The sequence below is a fragment of the Camelus dromedarius genome, chromosome 23 (assembly GCF_036321535.1).
Source record: "Camelus dromedarius isolate mCamDro1 chromosome 23, mCamDro1.pat, whole genome shotgun sequence".
NCBI classification, from domain to species: Eukaryota; Metazoa; Chordata; class Mammalia; order Artiodactyla; family Camelidae; genus Camelus; species Camelus dromedarius.
Window position 1 is genome coordinate 11,107,167 of NC_087458.1, and position 21,919 is coordinate 11,129,085.

At 61.0% G+C, this 21,919-nt stretch overlaps 13 non-coding genes across 13 annotated transcripts; 4 read left to right on the top strand and 9 right to left on the bottom strand.

Annotated features, from left to right (window-relative positions):
• Window positions 1-3,674: 3,674 nt before the first annotated feature.
• TRNAE-CUC (transfer RNA glutamic acid (anticodon CUC)) lies at window positions 3,675-3,746 on the bottom strand. The gene has a single exon. It is a non-coding gene; the product is annotated as a tRNA-Glu (tRNA).
• Window positions 3,747-4,037: 291 nt separating this feature from the next.
• Window positions 4,038-4,109, bottom strand: TRNAG-UCC (transfer RNA glycine (anticodon UCC)). The gene has a single exon. It is a non-coding gene; the product is annotated as a tRNA-Gly (tRNA).
• A 710-nt stretch (window positions 4,110-4,819) lies between these two features.
• TRNAD-GUC (transfer RNA aspartic acid (anticodon GUC)) lies at window positions 4,820-4,891 on the bottom strand. Its single transcript has one exon. It is a non-coding gene; the product is annotated as a tRNA-Asp (tRNA).
• A 596-nt stretch (window positions 4,892-5,487) lies between these two features.
• On the top strand, window positions 5,488-5,570 carry TRNAL-CAG (transfer RNA leucine (anticodon CAG)). The gene has a single exon. It is a non-coding gene; the product is annotated as a tRNA-Leu (tRNA).
• Window positions 5,571-6,626: 1,056 nt separating this feature from the next.
• On the top strand, window positions 6,627-6,697 carry TRNAG-GCC (transfer RNA glycine (anticodon GCC)). Its single transcript has one exon. It is a non-coding gene; the product is annotated as a tRNA-Gly (tRNA).
• Window positions 6,698-11,995: 5,298 nt separating this feature from the next.
• On the bottom strand, window positions 11,996-12,067 carry TRNAE-CUC (transfer RNA glutamic acid (anticodon CUC)). Its single transcript has one exon. It is a non-coding gene; the product is annotated as a tRNA-Glu (tRNA).
• Window positions 12,068-12,358: 291 nt separating this feature from the next.
• TRNAG-UCC (transfer RNA glycine (anticodon UCC)) lies at window positions 12,359-12,430 on the bottom strand. The gene has a single exon. It is a non-coding gene; the product is annotated as a tRNA-Gly (tRNA).
• A 710-nt stretch (window positions 12,431-13,140) lies between these two features.
• TRNAD-GUC (transfer RNA aspartic acid (anticodon GUC)) lies at window positions 13,141-13,212 on the bottom strand. Its single transcript has one exon. It is a non-coding gene; the product is annotated as a tRNA-Asp (tRNA).
• Window positions 13,213-13,808: 596 nt separating this feature from the next.
• Window positions 13,809-13,891, top strand: TRNAL-CAG (transfer RNA leucine (anticodon CAG)). Its single transcript has one exon. It is a non-coding gene; the product is annotated as a tRNA-Leu (tRNA).
• Window positions 13,892-14,947: 1,056 nt separating this feature from the next.
• On the top strand, window positions 14,948-15,018 carry TRNAG-GCC (transfer RNA glycine (anticodon GCC)). The gene has a single exon. It is a non-coding gene; the product is annotated as a tRNA-Gly (tRNA).
• A 5,308-nt stretch (window positions 15,019-20,326) lies between these two features.
• On the bottom strand, window positions 20,327-20,398 carry TRNAE-CUC (transfer RNA glutamic acid (anticodon CUC)). The gene has a single exon. It is a non-coding gene; the product is annotated as a tRNA-Glu (tRNA).
• A 291-nt stretch (window positions 20,399-20,689) lies between these two features.
• Window positions 20,690-20,761, bottom strand: TRNAG-UCC (transfer RNA glycine (anticodon UCC)). Its single transcript has one exon. It is a non-coding gene; the product is annotated as a tRNA-Gly (tRNA).
• A 710-nt stretch (window positions 20,762-21,471) lies between these two features.
• On the bottom strand, window positions 21,472-21,543 carry TRNAD-GUC (transfer RNA aspartic acid (anticodon GUC)). The gene has a single exon. It is a non-coding gene; the product is annotated as a tRNA-Asp (tRNA).
• Between the last annotated feature and the right edge of the window lie 376 nt (window positions 21,544-21,919).

Sequence of the window (21,919 nt, forward strand, 5' to 3'; positions counted from 1 at the left end):
CAGGACACTGAAGATCGTTCCCTGTGTTATTCAGCAAGTCCGTGTTGCTTCTCTATTTTGTACACAGTAGCGTGTATCTGTTAACCCCATACTCCTAAGTGATCCCTCCACTCTTCCCTTTCCCCATGCGTACCCGTCACTTGGTTATCGACGTCTGCAGAGTGTGTTTCTGTTTTGTACATAGACAATTGTATATTATGTTTTAGGTTCCACCTGGAAGTGGATATCATATAATGTTTATCTTGCTCTATAACTGCCTTACTTCACACAGTGTGATAGACTCTAGGTCCATTCATGTGGCTGCGAATGACACTATTTCATCCTCCTTTGGGGCTGTGTAATATGCTCTGGTAAGTTTCTACAGCACATCTTCTTAAGTCCACCGTCCACTCATGGGCCCTTGGGTTCATTCTGGGTCTCGGCTATTGCAAATAGTGCTGCTAGGAAGGTCCTGGAGGAGGGGGGCGGTGCATGTAACCTTTCGAAGTAGAGGTTTCATCTTTCCCACGTACGTACCCAGCAGTGGGGTTGCTGGATCATATGGTAGCTCTCCTTTGGTGCCTTCATTGTTGTTGTCGTTGAAGTGTAGTTGATTTCCAGTCCTGTATTAGGTCGGGTGTACAGCACAGTGGTTCGGTTTGTATGTATATTGTATTTCCAGATTAGTTTCCTTCATAGGGTATTCCAGGACATTGCAGATCGTTCCCTGTGTGATTCCGCAAGTCCGTGTTGCTTCTCTATTTTATACACAGTAGCGTGTATCTGTTAATCCCACACTCCTAACTGATCCCTCCAGCCTTCCCTTTCGCCTCGCATAACCGTCAGTTGGTTTTCGATGTCTGTGGAGTGTGTTTCTGTTTTGTCCATAGATTCATGTCTATTATGTTTTAGATTCCACCCGGAAGTGATATTATATAATATTTATCTTTCTCAGTCTGACTTACTTCACGTCCTTTGATGGACTCTAGGTCCATCCATGTGGCCTCAAATGACAATATTCCATCCTTCTTTATGGCTGAGTAATATTCTACGGTATATTTATGCAACGCATCTTTTTAGGTCCATCGTCCACTCATGGGCCCTTGGGTTCATCCCGGGTCTCAGCAATTGCGAATAGTGCTGCTAGGAATGTGGAGGAGGGGTGCGGTGCTTGTATCTGTTCGAAGCGGAGGTTTCATCTTTCCCACATGTATACCCTGCAGTGGGGTTGCTGGATCATATGGTAGCTCTCCTTTGTGGCCTCTTTACTTCTCGACTCCATCCTCACCTGCCACTCTCCCCAACCACATCCCCTAAGCTCCACACCCTGCCACACACACAGACACACACACACAGACACACAGACACACACACACACACACACACACACACACACACACACACACACACACATACACACTCAGACTTGAGGCTTGACGGATTGAAAGTGTTTCCTGATGAGGTAATCTGTGTCTCTGGGGCTGTAGAATGCCCCACTCAATTCAGACCTCGCCTAGACCCTGTCTCCTACCCTTGTTTCTGTCCTTCCCTTGCCTGCTTCCTACCCTGCTGCCCCAGCCCCAGCCCCCTGGTTAGCCTGACCACCTCAAAGCACAGCCCACCTGTCTCGCCCTCTCACCCACCGCCCCACTGGGGTCCTCTCCCACCATCGTCCTCGTACCACAGCCCACTCACCCCCCCTGCTTGCTATCTGCCCTTCCTCGAAGACTCCAGGCTCGCTCCCCTCTACCCGCCACCAGCCCCTAGTTCCCCAGCCCCTCTCTCACACATCCGGTGCAGAAGACTCACTTCCGCCACTCCTGGCCTCCCACGGGCTCCTCAGACCCACTCCTACTCCATGGCCACCCTCTTCCCTACATCGGACCCACCCGCACACCGCACGCAATTGGGGGGCCAAGGGCAACCGCGGGCCCAAGCTTCGGCAGAGCCCCTGCCTGAGTGGCCAACTACTCTCCTAGCCAGTTCCCCGCAAGCCCCACTCCTCTCCTTCGCACCTGCGCTCCACCCAGTGCCCTGGACTCGTCCTGCCACCTCCCAACCCGAGGCTCAAGGCCGGCCCTTCTCTATGGGGTCGTCTGGCTCCGTTCCCTAAGCCTCGTGGTGTGGCCCCCAACCACGGCGACAAACACCTTCACCCCGTACTCTCGCCCACCCACACTCACCCCGAACACACCCACAAGGGCGTTGACGAAAGCGCCTGCGGTGATGGGATGCACCCATATGCCGACAGGGGCTCCCTTCCACAGGGGAACCGGCTTGCTCTAAATCCAGCGACTATACTGCTGCCGCCAAACGCTGCAGCTCATCGGCTGTCCACTCTGCCTCTGAAGGAAACAAGCTGTGAACCGCACACCAAACCCTTTGCTGACAGACGCGCCCAAGCCTGGCCTGAGAGGAGACCGAGGTCGGTGATTCACCATGGCCAGAATCCATAGGAGAAGGTGAAGACAGGCTGAAGAGAGGGATGGAGTCCATCCAATAATAGATAGTAACGTGGGAATGGGGAATATTAGAAGTCATAGCCAGGTGAGGGGTGCATGTGTGTGTGTGTGTGTGTGTGTGTGACTCTGGTGTGTGTGTATGTGTGTGTGTGTGTGTGTGTGCGCGCGCGCGTGTGCGTGTGTGTGTGTGTGTTTGCTGTTAGTGGAGGGGGAGGTATCGTCGGTAACGTTCTTGCCTCTCTGTGACAGGACTGAGAGTACCGGTAATGCAATCCGAATACCATGTTGGCTGGTAGTCCACCCTGCCACGCATCTGTCTCCACACCCTGCCACTTGCATAGCTAAAGTTTCCCGGGCGGCATCCGGTTTCTGCCTGCTTTCTCACCTCCACTGCCCTTTCGACCAACTACAAGCACGTGGCCAGGTTCCTTTTCACACCTCCGCCTCCCGGCAGCCTGTCTGCTCCCCTGCGCGGTTCAAGACCCCCGCGTCCTTGAAGGCCAACGACAGGCCCACGGGCTTCGAGGGCAGCCCAGGAGCTGGCACGCAGCAGGTAAGCCATCGGGACTGGTCGCTGGCTTGAAAGGAGACGTAAGGGACGGCCAGTCCCGGCAAGTGGCCCAACTTGGAGACGGAGGGCCCTCTCCCGCGCCTTCCGCTTTCCGTCGACGCGGCCACCAGTGATGCCGCCAACCACCACCACCGCCGCCGCCGCCACAACCTGCAGCGCCATCGCCAGCACCCTGTCCACCACGGCCACCAGCACCGTCACCAGCAGCACCAGCAGCACCAGCAGCACCACCAGCACAAGCAGCAGCACCACCGCCTGAGCTGGGAAGAGAGGGTGGCTTGTCAGCCGCGAGGATTGTGGTGGCGGAAGCAGTGCCGCTTGAGAGTCCAAGCACGCTCGTGGCCACGGCTGCGCCGGCCAGTCGTGTTTGGGGCTGGGGCAAGCGTCGGAGCAGGAGTCGTCGCCGAAGGCCTCGAGTGGGTGGGCGCGCGAGGCCGAAAGTTTTGGCGGGGCACGAGGGTGGAGGTTGCACGCCAGGGCCTGGGGCTGCAGGTGGAGGGTACCGGGTGGCTCTTGTCGGGGCGCTGAGGTCACGGGGCGGGGGAGAAGGAGCGGACGAGTTGGCTTGGCGCGTGGGCTAAAAGGGGGGTGGTGGTGGGGTGGGGGCGGAGTGTTTGTGGACGCGCTGGGGAGGTTGGTAGGCGGAGAGGAAGAAGAAATGCTTCCCTGACCGGGAATCGAACCCGGGCCGCGGCGGTGAGAGCGCCGAATCCTAACCACTAGACCACCAGGGAGCGTCGGGCTCCGCGTCGGGCCTGCCTCTGCTCGACCCAGCCACTGGGCGCTGCCTTGGCGCCAAGGCCCGGCCTTTCCACGTCCAGCCGCCCTCCGCCCCTGGCAAGCCACGTGCCCTAGCGTTCTTCCTGCTTGCTGGCACCCTCAAAACACTGCGCGCCTCCTTCCCGCACACGCGCGAGAAGCCGCAGGCCACCTAGCTCCCTCTTTTCTGCGCCCAGCTCCCAGCTCTCCCTCACGGGCCCCGGGCGGGAGGGCCGGCCGTGGAGCTCGGCAAAAGATGGGCCCGCTGCGTTGGCCGGGAATCGAACCCGGGTCAACTGCTTGGAAGGCAGCTATGCTCACCACTATACCACCAACGCTGCACAGCCCGGGCCGCCCCGACACGCCGGCCCCGGGCTCGCCGGAGCGCGGTCTCGCCGCCGCCGCCGCTGCCCCTGCGGCGCCCGGGCGCAGCCCGGCCCCGACGCCCCGCCCGCCAGCAGCTCTGCGCTGCGTCAGGCGCCACCGTCGGCCGCCCCGGGCGCCTCAAGCGCTCCAGCCCTACGCAGCTGCCCTCGCCCCCGGCCCGAACGCTTCTGGGGCGGGGGGCGGGGTGGGGGCGCGCTGTCGCTGCCTTGCTGCTGCCGGGCCCTCGGCTGCACGCCGCGGCCCGACCCCTCCGCGGGCACGCCACCTCTGGTTCCCCGCTCGCCAAAGCCCTTCTCCAACGGCTGTTGGGCGAGGCCACTCCCCGGCACCGAAAGGGGACGGGACTCATCCGCCCCACACCCGTCCCGGCAGCCGTGAAGCTGTGCAGGTGTGCGTCGCGTCGCAAGGAGCCCACTGCGGCAGCCACTGTGGGCGGGCCGCAATGTCGTCGGGCGCTTGTGGGGTCGAGAGGAGGCCCTCGCTCGGCCGTGGCGCCCGAGCGCCCGGCGAGGAGGACGGGCAAGGGGTTGCAGGGGTGGAGGGCTGGAGGCGGTCGAGGGTGGGCAGGCCCCGCTGGAGGGCGGAGGGACGAGAAGAAGGGCCGTTGGGGCCAGGCGGCTGGACAGAGAGCGGCGCCAGCCACCAAAAAGGGGCGTGTGGCCTCCCCGTCGGGGAATCGAACCCCGGTCTCCCGCGTGACAGGCGGGGATACTCACCACTATACTAACGAGGACGGCGGCGGCCACGCGGGCGCCCGACTGCTCTCCGGCTGCCTGCAGTCGCCTACCCCCTGCCCTCGGCCCTCTGCCCACCACGGGCGCCCGCCACGTGCCCGACCCGACCCGACCCGACCCGACACCACACCAAACGCGTCATGCAAGGAGGCAGCCCGGGACCCCGCCAGGGACACGGATCCGCGTGGCGCTGGAAACTCCCAGTGCGCGCTGCCTATAGCCCCCGACGCCAGGATCGCGCCGGGAGGAGGGGGCCCGAGGGGGCCGGAGAGCTCAAGCAAGGCTGTGAGGAGGAGGTGGGCGCTCGCCGTGCCACGTCCCGGGAGAAGAGGCGGAGGGGTGGGCGCGGCCGGCGGCAGAAGCTGGCCGGACGCGGCACACGGCTGGGTCCCGGGCCAGGGGTGGGCGAGGGGGCGGCGGCGGCGGAGCCGGGCGCGACGGCTGGCCTCGCTGCCCCGTTGGCCGGCGCGCGCCCGGTCCGTCGCGCAGCCGGACGGCCGCCCCCTGGCGCAGAGCACCGCGTCGGGCCAAGGGCATCGGTGTCCGCGTCGCGTCGGGTCCCAGCCAGCCGAGCGGCGACGCGCCCAGGCCCGCCGTCAGGATGGCCGAGCGGTCTAAGGCGCTGCGTTCAGGTCGCAGTCTCCCCTGGAGGCGTGGGTTCGAATCCCACTCCTGACAAGCCAGCCTTTTTTGGCCCGCCCAACAAATGCTGCACCCGGCCCGTCCCGGGCCTGGACAACACCCTACCGCCTCACACTCCGTTCCTGCCTCGCACTCTTGCCAGCTCCCCAGACTCCGGCCCCCTCGACGCGACACCCACACGACGCCTCTCACACGCAGGACCTCCTCAGCCACAGCTGCTCTTCCTGCCCAGTCCTGTGCGCCGGCCTCACGGAAACAGCCCAGGGGGAACCCTCTGGAAACTGCCGTTCAGGACACACGCCCTCCTCGCCTTCGCAGTGCAGGCCTTCGCGGCACTTCTTTCACCCACCTTGGCGCCACAGCGCATGTTCACGCGAGAAGCCGCTGCCCCGGCCGGACCCAGCCACACCCCGGCGCGCTCCCTCAGACGGCTGTCCACGAGCCAGCAGCCACTCGGCCAAAGTGCTCCTCCTCACGACCAACGCACCGGAGCGGGACCCTTCGGGAGAGCGGCCGGCAGGAGCGCAGAAGCCAGGCTCAGACAGCGCTGGTCATTGGCGCGGCGGCGGCGGCGGCGGCGGCGCTCCCAGGCGCCCATGTCCCACACTCGCTGTCTCCTCACAGCCCGAGCTCCCATCCCCTCTCCAGCCTGCTGCCCGCCAACGCCCGGCACGAGCGAGAAAGCCAGGCGCCAGAGGGACTTTGGGCCAGGGCCGGCGGTCGCTGTGAGGAGCGTCGGAGCTCAGCCGCACCTGCCACGCGTCGCCTGCCCTGACTGGAATTCGGGCGCAGGCCAGGCTGGGTCCGGTTCCTGGCTTCCTCCGGCGACACTGACAGTCTGGCGGCGGCCCTGGACGGCAGATTCGGAAGCGCAGGTTGGGCCGAGTCCGCCTCCGTCCCTGCGTCCCTCCTTCCCTCCGACCGCGCCGCGCCCTGGGGGTCCTCCCCGTTCCCCCGGAGCCTCTCCTTCAGGTCACTCACCGCCTCCTGCTCACATGGAGCGGATGTCCATGGGCGAGCAGCGAGCCACCAGTGTCTGGCGGTTGGCGGCGAGCGCCGCTGGGGCGGCGTCGGGCGGCGGCGGCCATCGGTGCATGGGTGGTTCAGTGGTAGAATTCTCGCCTGCCACGCGGGAGGCCCGGGTTCGATTCCCGGCCCATGCAGCGACCCAGTCCCCTTTTGGTCCCGCAGCCCACAGCGGAGCTAGGCTTCCCCTCTCCCACGCTCAAGGCACCTGTCCTACCACAGCATGCTCCCACCCGCAGCCCACCGCCGCACCTTCCCTCTCCTGTCCTGCCCACGCCGGCGCCCCCTACCCTCCGTGGGACGAAAACCCCAACCCCGAGAGCCAAGCCTCCGTGACCTGACGCCTTGCGGGCTCAGCCACTCTCGCGCCCACACACCTTCCTTGTCCCTTTTCTCTTTCTTACCCTGATCCCGCTGGGGTCACACGGTGCACTGGAAGGAATACCCTACACTGGCACCCGCTCGCCCCACCTCTTCACGTTTCACCGCGCTTCCCCGCTCTCTGCCTCACTCTCCCCACACTCGGAAAGTTACACAGTGTTTGCTCAACCAGGAACCGAAAAGCTGCCGCCCCTGGGAGGGCTACATTGCACTCCCCAGGAGTGTCCCCAAAGCGTTATCCTGCATGAGGAATTCCAAAGAGGAATTCCACAATATCAGGGCAGAGTGCACTCTATGTTCACTTTACGTCCCTCAGCCGAAATATTTTTCGAACACCCGCCCGCTCCCCCACCACTAAAACCACCATCACCACCAACACCCCAACAACAAACACCACCCCCTCCCCTGAAGCCCTCCTCCCACCACTGGCACCCCACCTAGCGACACCACCCCCCAGCACCATCAAATCCTACTTTGTCAACGGTTCTGCCCTTGCGTGTGTCCGTTTGGCCTCTTTTTTTAATTTTTATTTTTTTTGAATTTTCATTTTAATAGACGTATAGTTGATTTACAGTATTGTGTTATTTTCAGGGGTACAGTAAACTGATTATCTTTTCTATACATGTGTATATATACGCATATAGATCGTTACTTTCCGTTACAGGTAATTACGAGACGTTGAATATACTTCTCGGTGCTGTACCGTAAATCCTGTTGTTCCTACACGCTAACACCAGCTCCTAATTGATCCCTCGCCTACACGTTCCCCTTGGGTAACTGTAAGTTTGTTCTCTCTCTGTGTGAATCTGTTTCTGTTTTGCACAGAGGTTCACTTGTACTATTGTTTGGATTCCACAAGTATGTATTTTTGTCCTTCTGTCTGACTTATTATACTAGGTTCGGTGCTCTCTAGGTCCATCCGTGTTGCTGCAAATGACAAGATCTCATGCTTTTTTTATGGCTGAGTAATATTCCACGAGATTGACTTTAATACATTGAAAATCCCTCTCTCTCTTATCTGTCTGTTTTTCTATCGATATCTATCGATCGATCTCTCTATCTATCTACTTATCTATATCTCATATTTCCTTAAGCCAATCATCCACGGATTGACACCTGAGATTTTTTCCCCTGTCATGGCTATGGCCCACGGTGCTGCTATGAACATTGAGGTGTACGTATCTTTCCCAATTAGAGGTTTTGTCTTTTCCGCATACATACTCAGGATGGGGACGGCTGGATCATATGGTAACTCTCCATTGGTGCCTTCATTGTTGTTTTCGTTGTCGTTGAAGTGTAGTTGATTTCTAAGACCGTATTAGTTTCAAGTACACAGCAAAGTGATTCGGTTTAGAATGTATACTGTATTTACAGATTATTTTCCATTATAGGGTATTCCAGGACACTGAAGATCGTTCCCTGTGTTATTCAGCAAGTCCGTGTTGCTTCTCTATTTTGTACACAGTAGCGTGTATCTGTTAACCCCATACTCCTAAGTGATCCCTCCACTCTTCCCTTTCCCCATGCGTACCCGTCACTTGGTTATCGACGTCTGCAGAGTGTGTTTCTGTTTTGTACATAGACAATTGTATATTATGTTTTAGGTTCCACCTGGAAGTGGATATCATATAATGTTTATCTTGCTCTATAACTGCCTTACTTCACACAGTGTGATAGACTCTAGGTCCATTCATGTGGCTGCGAATGACACTATTTCATCCTCCTTTGGGGCTGTGTAATATGCTCTGGTAAGTTTCTACAGCACATCTTCTTAAGTCCACCGTCCACTCATGGGCCCTTGGGTTCATTCTGGGTCTCGGCTATTGCAAATAGTGCTGCTAGGAAGGTCCTGGAGGAGGGGGGCGGTGCATGTAACCTTTCGAAGTAGAGGTTTCATCTTTCCCACGTACGTACCCAGCAGTGGGGTTGCTGGATCATATGGTAGCTCTCCTTTGGTGCCTTCATTGTTGTTGTCGTTGAAGTGTAGTTGATTTCCAGTCCTGTATTAGGTCGGGTGTACAGCACAGTGGTTCGGTTTGTATGTATATTGTATTTCCAGATTAGTTTCCTTCATAGGGTATTCCAGGACATTGCAGATCGTTCCCTGTGTGATTCCGCAAGTCCGTGTTGCTTCTCTATTTTATACACAGTAGCGTGTATCTGTTAATCCCACACTCCTAACTGATCCCTCCAGCCTTCCCTTTCGCCTCGCATAACCGTCAGTTGGTTTTCGATGTCTGTGGAGTGTGTTTCTGTTTTGTCCATAGATTCATGTCTATTATGTTTTAGATTCCACCCGGAAGTGATATTATATAATATTTATCTTTCTCAGTCTGACTTACTTCACGTCCTTTGATGGACTCTAGGTCCATCCATGTGGCCTCAAATGACAATATTCCATCCTTCTTTATGGCTGAGTAATATTCTACGGTATATTTATGCAACGCATCTTTTTAGGTCCATCGTCCACTCATGGGCCCTTGGGTTCATCCCGGGTCTCAGCAATTGCGAATAGTGCTGCTAGGAATGTGGAGGAGGGGTGCGGTGCTTGTATCTGTTCGAAGCGGAGGTTTCATCTTTCCCACATGTATACCCTGCAGTGGGGTTGCTGGATCATATGGTAGCTCTCCTTTGTGGCCTCTTTACTTCTCGACTCCATCCTCACCTGCCACTCTCCCCAACCACATCCCCTAAGCTCCACACCCTGCCACACACACAGACACACACACACAGACACACACACACACACACACACACACACACACACACACATACACACTCAGACTTGAGGCTTGACGGATTGAAAGTGTTTCCTGATGAGGTAATCTGTGTCTCTGGGGCTGTAGAATGCCCCACTCAATTCAGACCTCGCCTAGACCCTGTCTCCTACCCTTGTTTCTGTCCTTCCCTTGCCTGCTTCCTACCCTGCTGCCCCAGCCCCAGCCCCCTGGTTAGCCTGACCACCTCAAAGCACAGCCCACCTGTCTCGCCCTCTCACCCACCGCCCCGCTGGGGTCCTCTCCCACCATCGTCCTCGTACCACAGCCCACTCACCCCCCCTGCTTGCTATCTGCCCTTCCTCGAAGACTCCAGGCTCGCTCCCCTCTACCCGCCACCAGCCCCTAGTTCCCCAGCCCCTCTCTCACACATCCGGTGCAGAAGACTCACTTCCGCCACTCCTGGCCTCCCACGGGCTCCTCAGACCCACTCCTACTCCATGGCCACCCTCTTCCCTACATCGGACCCACCCGCACACCGCACGCAATTGGGGGGCCAAGGGCAACCGCGGGCCCAAGCTTCGGCAGAGCCCCTGCCTGAGTGGCCAACTACTCTCCTAGCCAGTTCCCCGCAAGCCCCACTCCTCTCCTTCGCACCTGCGCTCCACCCAGTGCCCTGGACTCGTCCTGCCACCTCCCAACCCGAGGCTCAAGGCCGGCCCTTCTCTATGGGGTCGTCTGGCTCCGTTCCCTAAGCCTCGTGGTGTGGCCCCCAACCACGGCGACAAACACCTTCACCCCGTACTCTCGCCCACCCACACTCACCCCGAACACACCCACAAGGGCGTTGACGAAAGCGCCTGCGGTGATGGGATGCACCCATATGCCGACAGGGGCTCCCTTCCACAGGGGAACCGGCTTGCTCTAAATCCAGCGACTATACTGCTGCCGCCAAACGCTGCAGCTCATCGGCTGTCCACTCTGCCTCTGAAGGAAACAAGCTGTGAACCGCACACCAAACCCTTTGCTGACAGACGCGCCCAAGCCTGGCCTGAGAGGAGACCGAGGTCGGTGATTCACCATGGCCAGAATCCATAGGAGAAGGTGAAGACAGGCTGAAGAGAGGAATGGAGTCCATCCAATAATAGATAGTAACGTGGGAATGGGGAATATTAGAAGTCATAGCCAGGTGAGGGGTGCATGTGTGTGTGTGTGTGTGTGTGTGTGACTCTGGTGTGTGTGTATGTGTGTGTGTGTGTGTGTGTGCGCGCGCGCGTGTGCGTGTGTGTGTGTGTGTTTGCTGTTAGTGGAGGGGGAGGTATCGTCGGTAACGTTCTTGCCTCTCTGTGACAGGACTGAGAGTACCGGTAATGCAATCCGAATACCATGTTGGCTGGTAGTCCACCCTGCCACGCATCTGTCTCCACACCCTGCCACTTGCATAGCTAAAGTTTCCCGGGCGGCATCCGGTTTCTGCCTGCTTTCTCACCTCCACTGCCCTTTCGACCAACTACAAGCACGTGGCCAGGTTCCTTTTCACACCTCCGCCTCCCGGCAGCCTGTCTGCTCCCCTGCGCGGTTCAAGACCCCCGCGTCCTTGAAGGCCAACGACAGGCCCACGGGCTTCGAGGGCAGCCCAGGAGCTGGCACGCAGCAGGTAAGCCATCGGGACTGGTCGCTGGCTTGAAAGGAGACGTAAGGGACGGCCAGTCCCGGCAAGTGGCCCAACTTGGAGACGGAGGGCCCTCTCCCGCGCCTTCCGCTTTCCGTCGACGCGGCCACCAGTGATGCCGCCAACCACCACCACCGCCGCCGCCGCCACAACCTGCAGCGCCATCGCCAGCACCCTGTCCACCACGGCCACCAGCACCGTCACCAGCAGCACCAGCAGCACCAGCAGCACCACCAGCACAAGCAGCAGCACCACCGCCTGAGCTGGGAAGAGAGGGTGGCTTGTCAGCCGCGAGGATTGTGGTGGCGGAAGCAGTGCCGCTTGAGAGTCCAAGCACGCTCGTGGCCACGGCTGCGCCGGCCAGTCGTGTTTGGGGCTGGGGCAAGCGTCGGAGCAGGAGTCGTCGCCGAAGGCCTCGAGTGGGTGGGCGCGCGAGGCCGAAAGTTTTGGCGGGGCACGAGGGTGGAGGTTGCACGCCAGGGCCTGGGGCTGCAGGTGGAGGGTACCGGGTGGCTCTTGTCGGGGCGCTGAGGTCACGGGGCGGGGGAGAAGGAGCGGACGAGTTGGCTTGGCGCGTGGGCTAAAAGGGGGGTGGTGGTGGGGTGGGGGCGGAGTGTTTGTGGACGCGCTGGGGAGGTTGGTAGGCGGAGAGGAAGAAGAAATGCTTCCCTGACCGGGAATCGAACCCGGGCCGCGGCGGTGAGAGCGCCGAATCCTAACCACTAGACCACCAGGGAGCGTCGGGCTCCGCGTCGGGCCTGCCTCTGCTCGACCCAGCCACTGGGCGCTGCCTTGGCGCCAAGGCCCGGCCTTTCCACGTCCAGCCGCCCTCCGCCCCTGGCAAGCCACGTGCCCTAGCGTTCTTCCTGCTTGCTGGCACCCTCAAAACACTGCGCGCCTCCTTCCCGCACACGCGCGAGAAGCCGCAGGCCACCTAGCTCCCTCTTTTCTGCGCCCAGCTCCCAGCTCTCCCTCACGGGCCCCGGGCGGGAGGGCCGGCCGTGGAGCTCGGCAAAAGATGGGCCCGCTGCGTTGGCCGGGAATCGAACCCGGGTCAACTGCTTGGAAGGCAGCTATGCTCACCACTATACCACCAACGCTGCACAGCCCGGGCCGCCCCGACACGCCGGCCCCGGGCTCGCCGGAGCGCGGTCTCGCCGCCGCCGCCGCTGCCCCTGCGGCGCCCGGGCGCAGCCCGGCCCCGACGCCCCGCCCGCCAGCAGCTCTGCGCTGCGTCAGGCGCCACCGTCGGCCGCCCCGGGCGCCTCAAGCGCTCCAGCCCTACGCAGCTGCCCTCGCCCCCGGCCCGAACGCTTCTGGGGCGGGGGGCGGGGTGGGGGCGCGCTGTCGCTGCCTTGCTGCTGCCGGGCCCTCGGCTGCACGCCGCGGCCCGACCCCTCCGCGGGCACGCCACCTCTGGTTCCCCGCTCGCCAAAGCCCTTCTCCAACGGCTGTTGGGCGAGGCCACTCCCCGGCACCGAAAGGGGACGGGACTCATCCGCCCCACACCCGTCCCGGCAGCCGTGAAGCTGTGCAGGTGTGCGTCGCGTCGCAAGGAGCCCACTGCGGCAGCCACTGTGGGCGGGCCGCAATGTCGTCGGGAGCTTGTGGGGTCGAGAGGAGGCCCTCGCTCGGCCGTGGCGCCCGAGCGCCCGGCGAGGAGGACGGGCAAGGGGTTGCAGGGGTGGAGGGCTGGAGGCGGTCGAGGGTGGGCAGGCCCCGCTGGAGGGCGGAGGGACGAGAAGAAGGGCCGTTGGGGCCAGGCGGCTGGACAGAGAGCGGCGCCAGCCACCAAAAAGGGGCGTGTGGCCTCCCCGTCGGGGAATCGAACCCCGGTCTCCCGCGTGACAGGCGGGGATACTCACCACTATACTAACGAGGACGGCGGCGGCCACGCGGGCGCCCGACTGCTCTCCGGCTGCCTGCAGTCGCCTACCCCCTGCCCTCGGCCCTCTGCCCACCACGGGCGCCCGCCACGTGCCCGACCCGACCCGACCCGACCCGACACCACACCAAACGCGTCATGCAAGGAGGCAGCCCGGGACCCCGCCAGGGACACGGATCCGCGTGGCGCTGGAAACTCCCAGTGCGCGCTGCCTATAGCCCCCGACGCCAGGATCGCGCCGGGAGGAGGGGGCCCGAGGGGGCCGGAGAGCTCAAGCAAGGCTGTGAGGAGGAGGTGGGCGCTCGCCGTGCCACGTCCCGGGAGAAGAGGCGGAGGGGTGGGCGCGGCCGGCGGCAGAAGCTGGCCGGACGCGGCACACGGCTGGGTCCCGGGCCAGGGGTGGGCGAGGGGGCGGCGGCGGCGGAGCCGGGCGCGACGGCTGGCCTCGCTGCCCCGTTGGCCGGCGCGCGCCCGGTCCGTCGCGCAGCCGGACGGCCGCCCCCTGGCGCAGAGCACCGCGTCGGGCCAAGGGCATCGGTGTCCGCGTCGCGTCGGGTCCCAGCCAGCCGAGCGGCGACGCGCCCAGGCCCGCCGTCAGGATGGCCGAGCGGTCTAAGGCGCTGCGTTCAGGTCGCAGTCTCCCCTGGAGGCGTGGGTTCGAATCCCACTCCTGACAAGCCAGCCTTTTTTGGCCCGCCCAACAAATGCTGCACCCGGCCCGTCCCGGGCCTGGACAACACCCTACCGCCTCACACTCCGTTCCTGCCTCGCACTCTTGCCAGCTCCCCAGACTCCGGCCCCCTCGACGCGACACCCACACGACGCCTCTCACACGCAGGACCTCCTCAGCCACAGCTGCTCTTCCTGCCCAGTCCTGTGCGCCGGCCTCACGGAAACAGCCCAGGGGGAACCCTCTGGAAACTGCCGTTCAGGACACACGCCCTCCTCGCCTTCGCAGTGCAGGCCTTCGCGGCACTTCTTTCACCCACCTTGGCGCCACAGCGCATGTTCACGCGAGAAGCCGCTGCCCCGGCCGGACCCAGCCACACCCCGGCGCGCTCCCTCAGACGGCTGTCCACGAGCCAGCAGCCACTCGGCCAAAGTGCTCCTCCTCACGACCAACGCACCGGAGCGGGACCCTTCGGGAGAGCGGCCGGCAGGAGCGCAGAAGCCAGGCTCAGACAGCGCTGGTCATTGGCGCGGCGGCGGCGGCGGCGGCGGCGCTCCCAGGCGCCCATGTCCCACACTCGCTGTCTCCTCACAGCCCGAGCTCCCATCCCCTCTCCAGCCTGCTGCCCGCCAACGCCCGGCACGAGCGAGAAAGCCAGGCGCCAGAGGGACTTTGGGCCAGGGCCGGCGGTCGCTGTGAGGAGCGTCGGAGCTCAGCCGCACCTGCCACGCGTCGCCTGCCCTGACTGGAATTCGGGCGCAGGCCAGGCTGGGTCCGGTTCCTGGCTTCCTCCGGCGACACTGACAGTCTGGCGGCGGCCCTGGACGGCAGATTCGGAAGCGCAGGTTGGGCCGAGTCCGCCTCCGTCCCTGCGTCCCTCCTTCCCTCCGACCGCGCCGCGCCCTGGGGGTCCTCCCCGTTCCCCCGGAGCCTCTCCTTCAGGTCACTCACCGCCTCCTGCTCACATGGAGCGGATGTCCATGGGCGAGCAGCGAGCCACCAGTGTCTGGCGGTTGGCGGCGAGCGCCGCTGGGGCGGCGTCGGGCGGCGGCGGCCATCGGTGCATGGGTGGTTCAGTGGTAGAATTCTCGCCTGCCACGCGGGAGGCCCGGGTTCGATTCCCGGCCCATGCAGCGACCCAGTCCCCTTTTGGTCCCGCAGCCCACAGCGGAGCTAGGCTTCCCCTCTCCCACGCTCAAGGCACCTGTCCTACCACAGCATGCTCCCACCCGCAGCCCACCGCCGCACCTTCCCTCTCCTGTCCTGCCCACGCCGGCGCCCCCTACCCTCCGTGGGACGAAAACCCCAACCCCGAGAGCCAAGCCTCCGTGACCTGACGCCTTGCGGGCTCAGCCACTCTCGCGCCCACACACCTTCCTTGTCCCTTTTCTCTTTCTTACCCTGATCCCGCTGGGGTCACACGGTGCACTGGAAGGAATACCCTACACTGGCACCCGCTCGCCCCACCTCTTCACGTTTCACCGCGCTTCCCCGCTCTCTGCCTCACTCTCCCCACACTCGGAAAGTTACACAGTGTTTGCTCAACCAGGAACCGAAAAGCTGCCGCCCCTGGGAGGGCTACATTGCACTCCCCAGGAGTGTCCCCAAAGCGTTATCCTGCATGAGGAATTCCAAAGAGGAATTCCACAATATCAGGGCAGAGTGCACTCTATGTTCACTTTACGTCCCTCAGCCGAAATATTTTTCGAACACCCGCCCGCTCCCCCACCACTAAAACCACCATCACCACCAACACCCCAACAACAAACACCACCCCCTCCCCTGAAGCCCTCCTCCCACCACTGGCACCCCACCTAGCGACACCACCCCCCAGCACCATCAAATCCTACTTTGTCAACGGTTCTGCCCTTGCGTGTGTCCGTTTGGCCTCTTTTTTTAATTTTTATTTTTTTTGAATTTTCATTTTAATAGACGTATAGTTGATTTACAGTATTGTGTTATTTTCAGGGGTACAGTAAACTGATTATCTTTTCTATACATGTGTATATATACGCATATAGATCGTTACTTTCCGTTACAGGTAATTACGAGACGTTGAATATACTTCTCGGTGCTGTACCGTAAATCCTGTTGTTCCTACACGCTAACACCAGCTCCTAATTGATCCCTCGCCTACACGTTCCCCTTGGGTAACTGTAAGTTTGTTCTCTCTCTGTGTGAATCTGTTTCTGTTTTGCACAGAGGTTCACTTGTACTATTGTTTGGATTCCACAAGTATGTATTTTTGTCCTTCTGTCTGACTTATTATACTAGGTTCGGTGCTCTCTAGGTCCATCCGTGTTGCTGCAAATGACAAGATCTCATGCTTTTTTTATGGCTGAGTAATATTCCACGAGATTGACTTTAATACATTGAAAATCCCTCTCTCTCTTATCTGTCTGTTTTTCTATCGATATCTATCGATCGATCTCTCTATCTATCTACTTATCTATATCTCATATTTCCTTAAGCCAATCATCCACGGATTGACACCTGAGATTTTTTCCCCTGTCATGGCTATGGCCCACGGTGCTGCTATGAACATTGAGGTGTACGTATCTTTCCCAATTAGAGGTTTTGTCTTTTCCGCATACATACTCAGGATGGGGACGGCTGGATCATATGGTAACTCTCCATTGGTGCCTTCATTGTTGTTTTCGTTGTCGTTGAAGTGTAGTTGATTTCTAAGACCGTATTAGTTTCAAGTACACAGCAAAGTGATTCGGTTTAGAATGTATACTGTATTTACAGATTATTTTCCATTATAGGGTATTCCAGGACACTGAAGATCGTTCCCTGTGTTATTCAGCAAGTCCGTGTTGCTTCTCTATTTTGTACACAGTAGCGTGTATCTGTTAACCCCATACTCCTAAGTGATCCCTCCACTCTTCCCTTTCCCCATGCGTACCCGTCACTTGGTTATCGACGTCTGCAGAGTGTGTTTCTGTTTTGTACATAGACAATTGTATATTATGTTTTAGGTTCCACCTGGAAGTGGATATCATATAATGTTTATCTTGCTCTATAACTGCCTTACTTCACACAGTGTGATAGACTCTAGGTCCATTCATGTGGCTGCGAATGACACTATTTCATCCTCCTTTGGGGCTGTGTAATATGCTCTGGTAAGTTTCTACAGCACATCTTCTTAAGTCCACCGTCCACTCATGGGCCCTTGGGTTCATTCTGGGTCTCGGCTATTGCAAATAGTGCTGCTAGGAAGGTCCTGGAGGAGGGGGGCGGTGCATGTAACCTTTCGAAGTAGAGGTTTCATCTTTCCCACGTACGTACCCAGCAGTGGGGTTGCTGGATCATATGGTAGCTCTCCTTTGGTGCCTTCATTGTTGTTGTCGTTGAAGTGTAGTTGATTTCCAGTCCTGTATTAGGTCGGGTGTACAGCACAGTGGTTCGGTTTGTATGTATATTGTATTTCCAGATTAGTTTCCTTCATAGGGTATTCCAGGACATTGCAGATCGTTCCCTGTGTGATTCCGCAAGTCCGTGTTGCTTCTCTATTTTATACACAGTAGCGTGTATCTGTTAATCCCACACTCCTAACTGATCCCTCCAGCCTTCCCTTTCGCCTCGCATAACCGTCAGTTGGTTTTCGATGTCTGTGGAGTGTGTTTCTGTTTTGTCCATAGATTCATGTCTATTATGTTTTAGATTCCACCCGGAAGTGATATTATATAATATTTATCTTTCTCAGTCTGACTTACTTCACGTCCTTTGATGGACTCTAGGTCCATCCATGTGGCCTCAAATGACAATATTCCATCCTTCTTTATGGCTGAGTAATATTCTACGGTATATTTATGCAACGCATCTTTTTAGGTCCATCGTCCACTCATGGGCCCTTGGGTTCATCCCGGGTCTCAGCAATTGCGAATAGTGCTGCTAGGAATGTGGAGGAGGGGTGCGGTGCTTGTATCTGTTCGAAGCGGAGGTTTCATCTTTCCCACATGTATACCCTGCAGTGGGGTTGCTGGATCATATGGTAGCTCTCCTTTGTGGCCTCTTTACTTCTCGACTCCATCCTCACCTGCCACTCTCCCCAACCACATCCCCTAAGCTCCACACCCTGCCACACACACAGACACACACACACAGACACACACACACACACACACACACACACACACACACACACACACACACATACACACTCAGACTTGAGGCTTGACGGATTGAAAGTGTTTCCTGATGAGGTAATCTGTGTCTCTGGGGCTGTAGAATGCCCCACTCAATTCAGACCTCGCCTAGACCCTGTCTCCTACCCTTGTTTCTGTCCTTCCCTTGCCTGCTTCCTACCCTGCTGCCCCAGCCCCAGCCCCCTGGTTAGCCTGACCACCTCAAAGCACAGCCCACCTGTCTCGCCCTCTCACCCACCGCCCCGCTGGGGTCCTCTCCCACCATCGTCCTCGTACCACAGCCCACTCACCCCCCCTGCTTGCTATCTGCCCTTCCTCGAAGACTCCAGGCTCGCTCCCCTCTACCCGCCACCAGCCCCTAGTTCCCCAGCCCCTCTCTCACACATCCGGTGCAGAAGACTCACTTCCGCCACTCCTGGCCTCCCACGGGCTCCTCAGACCCACTCCTACTCCATGGCCACCCTCTTCCCTACATCGGACCCACCCGCACACCGCACGCAATTGGGGGGCCAAGGGCAACCGCGGGCCCAAGCTTCGGCAGAGCCCCTGCCTGAGTGGCCAACTACTCTCCTAGCCAGTTCCCCGCAAGCCCCACTCCTCTCCTTCGCACCTGCGCTCCACCCAGTGCCCTGGACTCGTCCTGCCACCTCCCAACCCGAGGCTCAAGGCCGGCCCTTCTCTATGGGGTCGTCTGGCTCCGTTCCCTAAGCCTCGTGGTGTGGCCCCCAACCACGGCGACAAACACCTTCACCCCGTACTCTCGCCCACCCACACTCACCCCGAACACACCCACAAGGGCGTTGACGAAAGCGCCTGCGGTGATGGGATGCACCCATATGCCGACAGGGGCTCCCTTCCACAGGGGAACCGGCTTGCTCTAAATCCAGCGACTATACTGCTGCCGCCAAACGCTGCAGCTCATCGGCTGTCCACTCTGCCTCTGAAGGAAACAAGCTGTGAACCGCACACCAAACCCTTTGCTGACAGACGCGCCCAAGCCTGGCCTGAGAGGAGACCGAGGTCGGTGATTCACCATGGCCAGAATCCATAGGAGAAGGTGAAGACAGGCTGAAGAGAGGAATGGAGTCCATCCAATAATAGATAGTAACGTGGGAATGGGGAATATTAGAAGTCATAGCCAGGTGAGGGGTGCATGTGTGTGTGTGTGTGTGTGTGTGTGACTCTGGTGTGTGTGTATGTGTGTGTGTGTGTGTGTGTGCGCGCGCGCGTGTGCGTGTGTGTGTGTGTGTTTGCTGTTAGTGGAGGGGGAGGTATCGTCGGTAACGTTCTTGCCTCTCTGTGACAGGACTGAGAGTACCGGTAATGCAATCCGAATACCATGTTGGCTGGTAGTCCACCCTGCCACGCATCTGTCTCCACACCCTGCCACTTGCATAGCTAAAGTTTCCCGGGCGGCATCCGGTTTCTGCCTGCTTTCTCACCTCCACTGCCCTTTCGACCAACTACAAGCACGTGGCCAGGTTCCTTTTCACACCTCCGCCTCCCGGCAGCCTGTCTGCTCCCCTGCGCGGTTCAAGACCCCCGCGTCCTTGAAGGCCAACGACAGGCCCACGGGCTTCGAGGGCAGCCCAGGAGCTGGCACGCAGCAGGTAAGCCATCGGGACTGGTCGCTGGCTTGAAAGGAGACGTAAGGGACGGCCAGTCCCGGCAAGTGGCCCAACTTGGAGACGGAGGGCCCTCTCCCGCGCCTTCCGCTTTCCGTCGACGCGGCCACCAGTGATGCCGCCAACCACCACCACCGCCGCCGCCGCCACAACCTGCAGCGCCATCGCCAGCACCCTGTCCACCACGGCCACCAGCACCGTCACCAGCAGCACCAGCAGCACCAGCAGCACCACCAGCACAAGCAGCAGCACCACCACCTGAGCTGGGAAGAGAGGGTGGCTTGTCAGCCGCGAGGATTGTGGTGGCGGAAGCAGTGCCGCTTGAGAGTCCAAGCACGCTCGTGGCCACGGCTGCGCCGGCCAGTCGTGTTTGGGGCTGGGGCAAGCGTCGGAGCAGGAGTCGTCGCCGAAGGCCTCGAGTGGGTGGGCGCGCGAGGCCGAAAGTTTTGGCGGGGCACGAGGGTGGAGGTTGCACGCCAGGGCCTGGGGCTGCAGGTGGAGGGTACCGGGTGGCTCTTGTCGGGGCGCTGAGGTCACGGGGCGGGGGAGAAGGAGCGGACGAGTTGGCTTGGCGCGTGGGCTAAAAGGGGGGTGGTGGTGGGGTGGGGGCGGAGTGTTTGTGGACGCGCTGGGGAGGTTGGTAGGCGGAGAGGAAGAAGAAATGCTTCCCTGACCGGGAATCGAACCCGGGCCGCGGCGGTGAGAGCGCCGAATCCTAACCACTAGACCACCAGGGAGCGTCGGGCTCCGCGTCGGGCCTGCCTCTGCTCGACCCAGCCACTGGGCGCTGCCTTGGCGCCAAGGCCCGGCCTTTCCACGTCCAGCCGCCCTCCGCCCCTGGCAAGCCACGTGCCCTAGCGTTCTTCCTGCTTGCTGGCACCCTCAAAACACTGCGCGCCTCCTTCCCGCACACGCGCGAGAAGCCGCAGGCCACCTAGCTCCCTCTTTTCTGCGCCCAGCTCCCAGCTCTCCCTCACGGGCCCCGGGCGGGAGGGCCGGCCGTGGAGCTCGGCAAAAGATGGGCCCGCTGCGTTGGCCGGGAATCGAACCCGGGTCAACTGCTTGGAAGGCAGCTATGCTCACCACTATACCACCAACGCTGCACAGCCCGGGCCGCCCCGACACGCCGGCCCCGGGCTCGCCGGAGCGCGGTCTCGCCGCCGCCGCCGCTGCCCCTGCGGCGCCCGGGCGCAGCCCGGCCCCGACGCCCCGCCCGCCAGCAGCTCTGCGCTGCGTCAGGCGCCACCGTCGGCCGCCCCGGGCGCCTCAAGCGCTCCAGCCCTACGCAGCTGCCCTCGCCCCCGGCCCGAACGCTTCTGGGGCGGGGGGCGGGGTGGGGGCGCGCTGTCGCTGCCTTGCTGCTGCCGGGCCCTCGGCTGCACGCCGCGGCCCGACCCCTCCGCGGGCACGCCACCTCTGGTTCCCCGCTCGCCAAAGCCCTTCTCCAACGGCTGTTGGGCGAGGCCACTCCCCGGCACCGAAAGGGGACGGGACTCATCCGCCCCACACCCGTCCCGGCAGCCGTGAAGCTGTGCAGGTGTGCGTCGCGTCGCAAGGAGCCCACTGCGGCAGCCACTGTGGGCGGGCCGCAATGTCGTCGGGAGCTTGTGGGGTCGAGAGGAGGCCCTCGCTCGGCCGTGGCGCCCGAGCGCCCGGCGAGGAGGACGGGCAAGGGGTTGCAGGGGTGGAGGGCTGGAGGCGGTCGAGGGTGGGCAGGCCCCGCTGGAGGGCGGAGGGACGAGAAGAAGGGCCGTTGGGGCCAGGCGGCTGGACAGAGAGCGGCGCCAGCCACCAAAAAGGGGCGTGTGGCCTCCCCGTCGGGGAATCGAACCCCGGTCTCCCGCGTGACAGGCGGGGATACTCACCACTATACTAACGAGGACGGCGGCGGCCACGCGGGCGCCCGACTGCTCTCCGGCTGCCTGCAGTCGCCTACCCCCTGCCCTCGGCCCTCTGCCCACCACGGGCGCCCGCCACGTGCCCGACCCGACCCGACCCGACCCGACACCACACCAAACGCGTCATGCAAGGAGGCAGCCCGGGACCCCGCCAGGGACACGGATCCGCGTGGCGCTGGAAACTCCCAGTGCGCGCTGCCTATAGCCCCCGACGCCAGGATCGCGCCGGGAGGAGGGGGCCCGAGGGGGCCGGAGAGCTCAAGCAAGGCTGTGAGGAGGAGGTGGGCGCTCGCCGTGCCACGTCCCGGGAGAAGAGGCGGAGGGGTGGGCGCGGCCGGCGGCAGAAGCTGGCCGGACGCG